Genomic DNA, 13,922 nt, shown 5'->3' on the forward strand with positions numbered 1-13,922 from the left:
AGTGGCAATTTGGACCATTCCAAAAAATTTAGCTAAACCAAGGAGTCTATAGAAAAAAATCAAAGAGTGAGTGAATGAAAACTTCATGTTTTCTGTAGTTATAGCAATAATGTGATGAGTGACAGAATTTTTTTAAAAGGGAGAAATAGAGAGAAAGAGTCATTCCACCTACTCTGGAAGGCGCTGGGGTGTGCGGCAGCAATGGCAGAGGTGAAGGGATCTTGTGGTAGCTCCTCATGGGTTTCTGTCTTGAAGGTTTCCTGCTCTGCCTCAACTTTGTGTTCAATCAGGAGAAAAAGCAGAGATAGTGGGGGTAAGTAAGAGAAGACGAGAGGGCATCGCCCTGTGCAATGTCAAATTCGGGCAAGTGTGAGGAGAACAGCTCTGTTGCAATTAGCTCAGGAGTATGAGCCTTCCTGAGGACTGTATGAGTTCTGGACACTTCAGGAGTCCTCAGCTAGTGACATGGTTGATATGGCTCAACTCATAAACAACTTGGAGGTGCAACTTAATTCAGAAGGTGGCTCAATGCAGGTATTCAGGTCCATCACTGGCCCTGTTCAGAGCAGAGATCCCCCTGAGATAGAAGCATAAATAATATGACTTCTCCACCACTTCTGGATGCCAACCCCATGGAGAACCCAGCACTGTTTAATGACATCAGGTTTGAGACCCCAGAAGAACTTTTGGCGAGTGATTTCAGCCTGTCCCCAGTGGAACCAGTTGACTTCTCCTCTCCCAAGCCCAAGGCTCCTCTCCAGCCTGTTAGCATGCTGCAAGCTCCAGAACATCCTCCCAAGCCACAGTCTGCTCCCCAGACCCTTGTGGTGTTCACTTCAACATCAGCAAACATTCCTACTATTCTGACCACAGGCTCTGTCCTGACTCCCTCTCAGGGCACTGGTGGCTAGCAGATCTTACATGTTGTTCACAGCATCCCCTCAGTCTGCCTTCCAAGTAAGATGGGTGACCTGAATGCCATCCCAGTGGTGGTGCAGTCTCTGCCCATGGTGTATACTACTTTGCCTGCAAATGAGGGCCCTGCAACCATTACAGTCCCACTCATTGGAGGAGATGGTACAAATGCTGGATCATGATGTGAATGTTGACCCCACTCCATGTCTCCACTGGAGATTCCAAGTGACAATGAGGAGAGTGTAATTAAAAGTGGATCCTCATTCTCACAGAGCCTGCAGGGACCACAGCAAGAACCAGCAGCAATGGTCTAAATGCAGGGAGGAGTCGCTTGACTTAAGGAGAAGACGGATGCACCAGTGTAACTTTGCAGGACGCAGCAAAGTGTACTCCAAAAGCTCTCACCTGAAAGCTCACCACAGAATTCATATAGGAGAGAAGACTTATAAAAGGACCTGGGATGGCTGCTTCTGGAAATTCACTCATTCATTTGAGCTCACCAGCCATTTCTGCGAGCGCAGGCATCAAGCCTTTCCAGTGCACGGACTGCAACCGCAGCTTTTCTGGTTCTGACCACCTGTCCCTGCACCACTGTCGCCATGACGCCATGTGAGCTGCACAGGTCACACTAGAGAAGCTGCACTGGTATCTTTCCTGTTTGTATGTTGAGGTCAGGACCATTTTTTCCTCTTTGACTTCAACTTGCATCTGGAATGGAGTTGAAGCAGCCTGCTGAGCCAAGTTGAGGAGACTGGAGGAAAACATAGCTGGTCTCCCGTGGGGCTCTTCATATTCCACCTTCACCTCTCCACTGTCTATACCTGTTTTTTTCAACCTCCACATGGTTTGAATTCCAGTGTGACACCCATGGCTGCCCTCCCATCCCCCTGCTCTGAAATAGGACATTTTTTCCTGCAGTAACAAAACAGGAATCAAACTCAAGGCTGTGGACAAACATACACTGCTTTTCTCTTTCCTATTTTTCTCTTGTTTTCTAGAACACTTGTCCATATGTTTTAAAAATAAGTACCTAGCGGTGGTTTGATAGTGTCCTAAATTACTTTTTTCAAGTTCCAAGATAGAAGGAGTGTAACAATGTAATTGATTGGTAAGATTTACGGGGATTCGGTTCCTGAATATGAGGCACATTCCCAGTGAATAAGCTGAGTCCCATACCAAACTCAAAGGTTTAAATAAATTGAATCCTATTTCTTCTTAAAGTTTGGTTTTCAATAGAAGAGGGAGAAATAGGGACCGAGAAAGAAGAGAGCTGAGAGAAAGAAAGAGAAGAGGAACTAGAAATATGAGAGAACAGAAGGGACAGAAGGGAAAATAAAGGAAAGAGAGGAAACAAGATAGAAGATACAGAGAAGAAAAAGCATATGTAAAAAAGGACTGAAGGAGCAAAATTAAAATCGAGTCACTCCACAGTTCTGAGAAGATAAGGCTCTCCTAGCAAGATCTCCCAGGAACTCATCACACCCAGCCTCTGAGGTAAAAAGATGTTTCTTTCCTGGTCTGGGACCAGGTGTATTAGGCCCATTGCCCTGCTATCTTGCACACCTGCAAAGCATCTGAATACCACATTGTGATCAGCAGCCTGGGATTAGGTCCCAATCAAACTCAAGAAAATTGTTCTTCCTCCTAGCAGGTAAAAGAGAAGAGGGATAAAGGTTACATCAACAGGGGACAACCTCAGTTTCAGTAACTTTATATTTAGATTGCAGTGACTGGGAGTTAATTAGGCTTGGTCTTTTTTTCACTCTCCACTCCCCATCTTTTTCTTGACAAATTAGTTGGAAAATGGGTTCTAAAGAAAAGCAGAATGATCCTCGGGATTGGTAATGGGGTGGTGGTAATGGGGTAGTTAGGAAGAAAGACCCCTCGAAGCGTTTTGGCTCTCACAGGCCTTTTAAGTCAGTATGTTTGTCAGGACTACGGACAGTTCCAGGCTTCCCTGTGGGAGGGCCATTGAGGAAGCTGAGAAGGTGGCTTTAATAAAGGAACCCTGGAAACTCCTGGATAGTGGGTGCCGGCCACCGTATTTAATTATGCAATGATCAGCAACCTTTACATTTTAATTCGGAGTCACAGTAATGAAGCCATCCTGCTTCTACTTGGGGCAGACCTGCTCATTCTTCCGTTGCTCCGGAAGGGTCTTCAGCACTAATTGGCTGTTTGGTAGCTGGATCTTGACAGTGTGAGGTAGGTAGCGATCCCCTTGCTTTCATTCTAATGCATTCTCTGGTCTCTCTGCCCTCCTCCTCTTTGATTTGCCTAATTAGTGCTAATAATTTAAAAGCTGCATGGCCCTCTTTTGATCCTGCTGTCGACGGCAGACAGAGCCATTCCATTAGCAGATATTAAATAGTGCTAATATGTGGTGACACACGGTTGGAACTGGCTCGCACACACTTCCAGCCTGGGACCGCAGGGCTGCCTTACACACACACACACACACACACACACACACACACACACACTTCATTCACTTTACTCCTAGAGAAAAGTCATTGTCGGCAGTAGCAGTTTTAAAGCACTGTGTCTTAATAACTGTTTGAGGCCCCCTATATCGTGGGCTGGCATTGAAAAACCACATGATTTATTTCACATTTCAGGGTTTTAATGATTAATTCATGAATGTATCTGCAAGAATGCCAAGGTCTCCAAAATAATGAAAGCCTTTTTTTCCCCTAAAGTTGTTTGTTTTCATTTCAAATCAAAGCAATCTGTCTTGAACATTCATTTCTCTCTCCCTTCACTCCCTTCACCCTGAAAGGGGGGGAAAACACTACTGCTCATTTCACTGGGGTCTTGATAACATTTTGACAAGTAATATAATTCATTTACATTTATCAAAATAAATAGATAAGTCTTCTATCTTCTCTCTGTTTAGCTGACATGGACAGGCCTTTCACCTCCAGCAGGCATAAATAAGCTCGAGGTCATGTGCAGTGATTCAGCTGTGTGTTCCCGAATATTCTGAAACTTCTGTTGAAATGTAAAGGGGTGCTTTCACCCTTTACATTTCACCCTTTACATTTGGATGTGCTTTCAGCGGGACTTTTCCCAGATCCTGGGAAAGCAGACATTGTAGCTGTCAGTCTGACCTGGGCTCAAAAGTCATAAACCATATCTTACTTACTTAAAGACAGTAGGATGCCATGGTTAATAATGTTGGTTCTATAATGCGATTAGCTAAGTATTAATCATAGCTTTTTCATTTTCCCATCAAGTGTGTGACTTTAGGCAACTCACTCGTAATAGTCACAGCTACATTATAGAGTTGTTACCAGGATTTAAAAAGGTAATACATGTAAAAAGCTCAGCACTGCAACTGATCATAGTAAGTACTCAAAAAAGGTCAGGAATAATGATGTTGATGGTGATTGAATAGCCTTGGTCACTGCACAATGGGCAAGAGCAAACAAACCCCTCGGACTCGGGCCTCTGCAAAATGATCTGAATGAGAGGGTTGGTGACTGTGAGAAATGACATTTAGAATCTGTGGGCTTACCAATAACTTTCTCTTTGTGCTCCTATTTGCTTTATGTTTTTTAAAATTTCATTCATTTATTGGTAACTAACAGCCACACTGCATAAAGTTCAAATGGCACAAAAGGGGATGCAGTGAAAATTCAGTGTCTTTAGCATTTTTGTTCTCTCTGGGAGATGGTCCTTATTATATTGATCTTGTGTAACTTCCCAGCGATATTAAATACAGATGCAAGACACAAGGATCATATTCTGCTTACAGTTTTTTCTTTAAAATCTTGTGGTGTGTCCACCGATCCCACAGAAATACAAACTACCATCAGAGAATACTATAAACACCTCTACACAAATAAACTAGAAAATCTAGAAGAAATGGATAAATTTCTGGACAAATACACTCTCCCAAAACTAAACCAGGAAGAAGTTGAATCTCTGAATAGACCAATAACAGGCTCTGAAATTAAGGCAATAATTAATAGCCTACCAACCAAAAAAAGTCCAGGATCAGATGGATTCACAGCCTAATTCTATCAGAGGTACAAAGAGGAGCTGGTACCGTTTCTTCTGAAACTATTCCAAACAATAGAAAAAGAGGGAATCCTCCCTAACTCATTTTATGAGGCCAGCATCATCCTGATACCAAAGCCTGGCAGAGACACAACAAAAAAAGAGAATTTTAGACCAATATCCCTGACGAACATCGATGCAAAAATCCTCAATAAAATACTGACAAGCCGGATCAGCAGCACATCAAAAAGCTTATCCACTATGATCGAGTTGACTTCCTCCCTGGGATTCAAGGCTGGTTCAACATACGCAAATCAATAAACATAATCCAGAAACAAAGACAAAAACCACATGATTATCTCAATAGATGCAGAAAAGGCCTTTGACAAAATTCAACAGCCCTTCTTGCCAAAAACTCTCAATAAACTAGGTATTGATGGAACGTATCTCAAAATAATAAGAGCTATTTATGACAAACACACAGCCAATATCATACTGAATGGGCAAAAACTGGAAAAATTCCCTTTGAAAACAGGCACAAGACAGGGATGCCCCCTCTCACCACTCCTATTCAACATAGTGTTGGAAGTTCTGGCCAGGGCAATCAGGCAAGAGAAAGAAATAAAGGGTATTCGATTAGGAAAAGAGGAAGTCAAATTGTCCCTGTTTGCAGATGATGTGATTGTATATTTAGAAAACCCCATCGTCTCAGCCTCAAATCTGCTTAAGCTGAGAAGCAACTTCAGCAAAGTCTCAGGATACAAAATCAATGTGCAAAAATCACAGGCATTCCTATACACTATTAACAGACAAACAGAGAGCCAAATCATGAGTGAACTCCCATTCACAATTACTACAAAGAGAATAAAATACCTAGGAATCCAACTTACAAGGGATGAGAAGGACCTCTTCATGGAGACCTACAAACCACTGCTCAATGAAATAAAAGAGGACACAAACAAATGGAAGAACATTCCATGCTCATGGATAGGAAAAATCAATATCGTGAAAATGGCCATACTGCCCAAGGTAATTTATAGATTCAATGCCATCCCCATCAAGCTACCAATGACTTTCTTCACAAAATTAGAAAAATCTACTTTAAAGTTCATATCAAACCAAAAAAGAGCCCACATAGCCAAGACAATCCTAAGCAAAAAGAACAAAGCTGGAGGCATCACGCTACCTGACTTCAAACTATACTACAAGGCTACAGTAACCAAAAGAGCATGGTACTGGTACCAAAACAGATATATAGACCAATGAAACAGAACAGAGGCTTCAGAAATAACACCACACATCTACAACCATCTGATCTTTGACAAACCTGACAAAAACAAGAAATGGGGAAAGGGTTCCCAATCTAATAAATGGTGTTGGGAAAACTGGCTAGCCATATGTAGAAAACTGAAACTGGATTCCTTCCTTACACCTTGTACAAAAATTAATTCAAGATGGATTAAAGACTTAAATGTTAGACCTAAAACCATAAAAACCCTAGAAGAAAACCTAGGCAATACCATTCAGGACATAGGCATGGGCAAGGACTTCATGACTAAAACACCAAAAGCAATGGCAACAAAACCCAAAATAGACAAATGGGATCTAATTAAACTAAAGAGCTTCTGCACGGCAAAATAAACTATCATCAGAGTGAACAGGCAATCAGAGTGAACCTACAAAATGGGAGAAAATTTTTGCAATCTACCCATCTGACGAAGGGCTGATATCCAGAATCTACAAAGAACTCAAACAAATTTACGAGAAAAAAACATACAACCCCATTGAAAAGTGGGCAAAGTACATGAACGGACACTTCTCAAGAAAATAGACACATAAAAAAATGCTCATCATCACTGGTCATCAGAGGAATGCAAATCAAAACCACAATGAGATGCCATCTCACGCCAGTTAGAATGGCAATCATTAAAAAGTCAGGAAACAACAGATGCTGGAGAGGCTGTGGAGAAATAGGAATGCTTTTACACTGTTGGTGGGAGTGTAAATTAGTTCAACCATTGTGGAAGACAGTGTGGTAATTCCTCAAGGATCTAGAACTAGAAATACTATTTGACCCAGCCATCCCATTACTGGGTATATACCCAAAGGATTATAAATCATGCTACTATAAGACACATGCACATGTATGTTTATTGTGGCACTATTCACAATAGCAAAGACTTGAAACCAACCCAAATGTCCATCAATGACAGACTGGATGAAGAAAATGTGGCACATATACACCATGGAATACTATGTAGCAGTTAAAAAGATGAGTTCATGTCCTTTGCAGGGACATGGATGAAGCTGGAAACCATCATTCTCAGCAAACTATCACAAGGACGGAAAACCAAGCACCCATGTTCTCACTCATAGGTGGGAATTGAACGATGAGATCACCTGAACACAGGATGGGGAACATCACACACCAAGGCCTGTCAGAGGGGTGGGGAGCTGGGGGAGGGATAGCATTAGGAGAAATAGTTAATGTAAATGATGAGTTAACGGATGCAGCAAACCAACATGGCACAAGTGTACCTATGCATCAAACCTGCACATTGTGCATATTTACCTTAGAACTTAAAGTATAATAAAAAAAATTGTGGTGTGTTCTTTTCTTTGATCCTTGCATGAAACAATAAAGCCTAAGACCATGGCACATCACTCCATTTAGTTTTAGTCATTCCCCATTGATGGACCTTTAGGTTGTTTCTAGTCTTTTCCCAACATAACAGAGTCTTGAAATAGGCTAAGGAATAGAGATTTGTTGGTTTCTTTTGCAGGAGAGAGAATGAAAGGAATGTGTATCATATCTTTGCTTTTTTCCTCTCTACAACATTAATTCCCTATACTTTTAAAAACAGAATCCTGTTTTTCCTTTGGAGAACTACCCTTTACTCACTTTCTGGCTGACCCTACTCCTGTTTCAAGGATAAGATGTGACTAAAGCCCAACCAATCAGAAGCACTATTTTTACATTTATCAAAATAAATAGACAAGTTTTCTATCTTCTCTCTGTTTAGCTGACATGGACAGGCCTTTCACCTGTCCAGTGATTGGTTCAGGGAAGATCATGTGACCAAGCTCAGGGAAAGACAGTCAGACCTGAGACTTCTGCAGAAATTGCTGGGTCCAGGGCTCCATCTTCCCAATGAAAATGTGGAGCTGGTGGGCAGGTTGGAAGGGAAGAGGTACTAGAAACAGGAGGACCAGGTACGACAGGAATGTACTGCAATGGTGGCTGCAATGTGGCTATACTGCAAAGGTGGCTGTACTGCAATGGTGGCTGCAGTACTGTGGAAGAGGAGTTAAGAATAAATTTATTTTAGAGAAAAAGTCAGAGCAGCTGGCAAAACTCTGCAGAGAGGGCCAGAAGAAATAGGAGGAAGGGATTCAGCATGACTGAAGGTTTTGGGTTTGGAGAACTGAGGAATGAAGCTACCTGAATGAACGTGGGTATTGAGAGATGAAGCTTGCTGGATGGGTACACTGGCTGTTTGCCTGTCCTTCTCCCATCTGATCTGTGTCACAGGGAGCTATATTTCCCAGCATCGTTTGACATTTAGTTCAGGAAAGCATTTTTGGAAGATTGAAGACTGAGGGAGAGGAGAAACTGGAGAATATTCCTCCTCTTCTCTCTGTGTCTAGTAGGATGGCTTGAGGTGTCTACCTCTCATCCCTGATGCCATTTGTAGCCAGACTCTCTTTTCTTGGTCTTAGTTCCAACAGGCAGCTCCTGCCATGATTTTAGGGTCTGCTGGACAGCTGCAGCTTTCAGGCTCTGGTAATTCCAACCTTTTCTGCTGTCCCTCCATCCTTAGGGTTGGTGTCATCTTCCTTCTGTGGTTGATCTCTGGGTTGCCTCAATGTCTTCTGCTTGACTTCTTGATCTTCCATCACTGGAGTAGTCAATTGCTTGTATTAAGTTCTCTCCATTTGGAACACCTAGTAGGGTTTCTGTTTTTGCTAGATGAATCCTAATTGATAGATTGAAGAAGAGGAAGGATGGAGAAGACATGGGCGGAATGTGGGTTGGTGCACAGATAAAAAGGAAAGGTATGAAAAAACACAGGTCTGGGACTTAGTTGTAAGATGGGAGATGCTCAAGGAGAATGAGTTTAGAGGGGGAGGAAGGCAAGAATAGGACCTAGGGATAGTCCCAGATAACTCATGAATGATGATGAGGCATTAGCCAAAGTGGCTTGGAAGTGATAGCTTTCAGAGATGTAAGAGAACCAAATGTAGTCTTACTGTAACTAGGGAAGAATTTTAAGGAAGATCATGAGAGAGGAGGAGGGTGAGAGTTACAGTCAGAAAGGTCACTTGATTGATATGTGGGGGTCAAAAAGAATGAGGGCGTTAAACATACTATACTGTCTGGTTCTAGACTAAGTTAACTTAACCATAGTGCTATACCATTTAAAGCAAGAAACTAGAAAGGGAAAAATGTAGAGAAATGGGAAATTCAAGGTTGATATTGGGGAGAGGATTAATACTTTTGTTACGGGATAGCTACATTATGAAAACTTTTTATTGTAAACTATGTGGAAGAATGTGACTTGGCTCATGGTGCTGCCAAATTCACTTAGTCATGGACTCTGGCTTTGAAAAAATATGAAGAAGTCTTTGTGACCTCTGGTTTGTTGTCTGCTACAGAAGCTTAACTGTAGAGATTGACACCTGTCTTAGTCTGTTCAGGCTGCTGTAACAAAATACCTTAGGCTGGCTGTTTTATAAAGAATGAACATTTGTTTCTCACAGTTCTGGAGGCTGGAAAGTTCAAAATTAAGATGCAGTGGATTCAGAGTCTGTTAAGGGGTCACTCTCTGCTTCCAAGACAGTACCTTGTTGCTGTGCCTTTGCATAGTGGGAGATGAATGCTGTTTCCTCACATGCAAGGAGGGCTAAAAGGGGCATACTTGGTCCCTCAAGGCACTTAATAAAGGCAATAATCTGATGGGACCTTCATGGTCTAATAACCTCCTAAAGACCCCACTTCTTAATACTATTGCATTGAGGATTCAGTTTCAACAAGAATTTTGGAGAAACACAAACATTCAAACCATAGCAATACAAAAGGAAAGCTACTATAAGTCATAGGATCATGAACTCTCAGAGATGGAAAGGGTTATTTTACAAAGGGCCAAACAGAGGCCCAGAGAGACTCATGCATTTAGACCACATGGGCTGCACTGAAGAAAGTCATTTTTAACACAATCTAACGTCATGGAACCAGAAGAGCTGTCTCTCTCTCTTTTGTACATAATCTTGACTTCTTCAGAACTGGGATTGATCTTTCTAATGCAGGACAGTAGGAAGCCCAATACAAGACTCAATAAATGTTGGGTGATTTAATACACAAATGGTGAGGAAGAGGTGATGAGTCTGACAGCCTGGGCGGCACAGATAGACCCTGTCTCATGTGTGTATATATATATATATATATATATATATACACACACACACACACATATTTACATATATATACACATATATATATATTTATGTATGTTTTTAATATATTTATATACAAATATATATTTTTAAATAGCTAGGAGTGGTTGTGCATGCCCATAGTCCCAGCTACTTGGGAGGCTGAAGTGGGAGGATCACTTGAGCCTTGGAGGTTGAGGCTGCAGTGAGCTGAGATGGCACAACTGCATTCCAGCCTTGGTGAAAAAGTGAGACCCTGTCTCAAAAATAAATAAATAGGCTTTTCTGGGGTAGCCACAGCATGCATAGTGGGAGCAAATGGTGCTGATGGATAGTGAGGATCGGTGATGAATCAGTTGGAAAGATTTTGAGCTCAAGAAACAGAAAACTCAACTTTCTTTGGTTGAAGCAATAAGGATGTTTATTGACTTGCAGAACCAGAAATTTAGGTGCAAGGTAAGCTTTATAGTTGACCAAATTTTGTAGCTCTGTGTGCATTTCTCAGCAGTTCTCTTGGCTCTGTTTCCTGCGTGGAGCGGTTTCACACTCAGGTGAGTATGGAGAGGCTGTAGTTCTCCTCACATCTCACATCTACTCATAATGACACCAAAGGACAAGAGAGAGGACTTTTGGAAGCTCTCCCAGAAGATGGAGGATGAACCCTTTCAGCTCTTGTCCTTGCTTTCTCTTGGTCTGTTTACTAAACAGCAACCAAAGGGAGCCTGTTGAAACATAAGCCAAATCATGACACTGTTCTGCTCAAAACCCTCCAGCAGCCTCTGTATAAAAGCTGGAGTCCTTTCCAGACCTACAGTGCCCAGCAAGATCGGCCTCAGTGTCACCTCTTTGACTTCTTCTTCTGCTCTTGTCCCTCTTGTCCACTCTACTCCAGCACACTGACCTCCCTGCTGCTCCTCAAACATGCTAAGCCCATCCTGCTCCAGGACCCTTTTCTTGAAATGATCTCACTACAGACTTCATTATGACAAATCCCTCACCTTCCTCGAATAGACTTCCCTGAGGACTCTATTTAAAAATGCAGCCCTTGGACTTTCATGCTTTCCATCTCTGCTTTACTTCACCTTGTTTCACTGATCATCGTCAAATACTATACATATTTTATGACTTATTTTGTTTATTGTCTGTGTCTCTTCACAGAGTCATGACTTCTTTCTTTTCCCTGCCGCATAATTTCTATATTCCCAGCATTTAATAGCAGTGCCTGGAACATAGTAGGTGCACAATAAATATTTGCCAAATAAATAAACAAAGGTCTCTCCCAAGCTTCTCCTTTTCTTTCTCTGGTTCAATTTGGTCACCTTTCCTGAGTCAATCGTTGCAAGGGTTTTTGGGATTACTTCCAAAGCAATCAGGCTCATCCCCAGAGCTGGGGGTGGGGTTGGTTTCCTGTGAAACACATGGCTTCATGCAGACCTGGACAAAATCTGGATTCTTTTAGGAAGAAGAAGAGGAGGAAATGTGTTGGTTAGGCCACCCACAGTGTCAACTGCAGATGGTGCTATCTCTTTCTGAAGGCCTCACTGTGGCCTCCTGTGCATGTCCCACCTCCCCCTCAGAGTGCTTTTCACTGTCTGAGTGAAAAGATGAGCACAATGGTGAGGACCTTCCCTCTGCGATGTACTGTTAGGAACAGATGGGGAGATGACAAGGGGAAAAGAAGAAAAGTTGCAATGAAAAAACACCTTTGAGAAGCAGCAGTAAAGTCTGCAAAATGAAAAAATCACACGCAAACCCCAGATTGCAACTTCCGAGGTGCTAATGGCAATCCCAAGGAAGCAATTTTCTTGAATGACAGTCTAATTTTACCATTATTGCAGAGAGACCCACTTAAACATAGGAGCTCCTCTGCATAGGCTTCTGCATGGTAACGTCTGTGAGTGATAAAGATCTCAGATGTCCACTTCTGCCTGGAAGCATAGCATGGTACCCTGTCAGGAGCTCTGGTGTGTAGGACCCTGAGCCTGCCTTAGGAACCACCATCAAAGCTGGGGCTCATCCTAACAGCTCAAGCACCATTAGCAGCTAGTGTTTGTGACGACATTCACTTTTGCTCAGTAATGGCCATAGAGAGAGAGGATCTAAAAGAAGCTAAACTCATATCACGAATGGCTCCATTCAGTACCAGAGAAGGTTCAGCATATTCATTCTTTGATTTCATAGTAGATTATTCAATACCTGCTATGCAGTAGACATGATTCTAGGCATTGAGGATACACTCTTGCCCCTCTACAAAAGCAGCCAGGATGCTTGTGTAAAAATGAAAACCCAAATCCTGTCCCCTGCTTAGAAGTCTCCTTATAAGGATTCTATGTCTCCTTATCACACTGAGAAGAATCCCCAAATCCCATAGGCGGCTCCTGCCCACCTTGTCTCCTTGTCTCCTGCCCACCTGGCTGGCCTTGGAGGTTCCTGTGCTCCAGTGTTACCCTGGCCACCCTCTTTCTGCTGCTCTCTTACTCCGTGCTAGTTCCTGCCACAGGTCTTTTGCACCTTTTGGTTCTGTCTCTTGGAGCATGCCTCCCTTGCATGTACTCATGGCCAACCTCTCCTTATGCAGCTCCTGCTCAGTGCTATGCTCTCAAAGATGCCTTGCTTGACTAATGCTGTACCATACACCAGGGGTGGCATTAAACATTTCTGACAACAGGGTTGGTACACTCACTAGGTAATCCAAACAGATGCTAGCCATTTACAACTGGGACAGCATATGTGTATACCAGCTGAATGCCACCCAATCACACACAACTTCCCAGTCAGTAAATCAGCCAGTGACCTTCATTTCTGTCATGCTACCTGCCAGTCTCTGACATTGTCTTGGTGGGGTTGTTTTACTCTCCCTTTTCTCCCCACTTTCTATTTCTTTTTTTTTTCTTTTCTGTTTTTTCTTTGAGATGGAGTCTTGCTCTGTCATCCAGGCTGGAGTGCAGTGGCGCGATCTCGGCTCACTGCAAGCTCCGCCTCCCAGGTTCATGCCATTCTCCTGCCTCAGCCTCCCACTTTCTATTTCTTAATTGCATACACCAATTAAAGGAAGAGTTTGTCTGTTTTGTTCCTTGTGCATTACAGCACTGGCAGTGGCTAGTTCTGAGCTGGGCACAAAGTGGGCTCGCCATAAACATTTGTTGCATGGAAGACCAAAGCATCCCAGCTCTCAGGCAGTTTACATTCTGTGAGATAGGATTAGTGGTGGCAGTTTCAGAGGTGCGCACCTGGAAAACTGAATGGACTTAGAATTCTGAATTCTGAAATCAGAAAGTAACTCTGAATTGGAGTGAATAATCACGACCCTGTGAGTGCCTGGGAGAAGGCAGATCTGCATAGCTTCTGGAATGATAAATCTGGGGCCATGTCTTCAGGATAGATGATCTACAGAAAAGGCTATAGTTCTTGAGGACTCTTGCCACATTAGTCTGACCCTGAACTTCAACAGCACTCACTGTCTTCCTGCAGTGTTGGTCTTTTTGTAGAGTCTGAAATGAATACAGCTCTTGATAGCTTAAACACCATCTTTAATAATCCTATCTAGAATGTATTATTTAATTCTTTTTTTA

At 42.5% G+C, this 13,922-nt stretch overlaps 1 pseudogene; it reads left to right on the forward strand.

The window, feature by feature from the left end:
* Window positions 1-465: 465 nt before the first annotated feature.
* On the forward strand, window positions 466-1,528 carry LOC144338072 (Krueppel-like factor 8 pseudogene; annotated as a pseudogene).
* Window positions 1,529-13,922: the final 12,394 nt, after the last annotated feature.

The sequence above is a fragment of the Macaca mulatta genome, chromosome 20, assembly GCF_049350105.2.
Source record: "Macaca mulatta isolate MMU2019108-1 chromosome 20, T2T-MMU8v2.0, whole genome shotgun sequence".
In the NCBI taxonomy this organism is placed as follows: Eukaryota; Metazoa; Chordata; class Mammalia; order Primates; family Cercopithecidae; genus Macaca; species Macaca mulatta.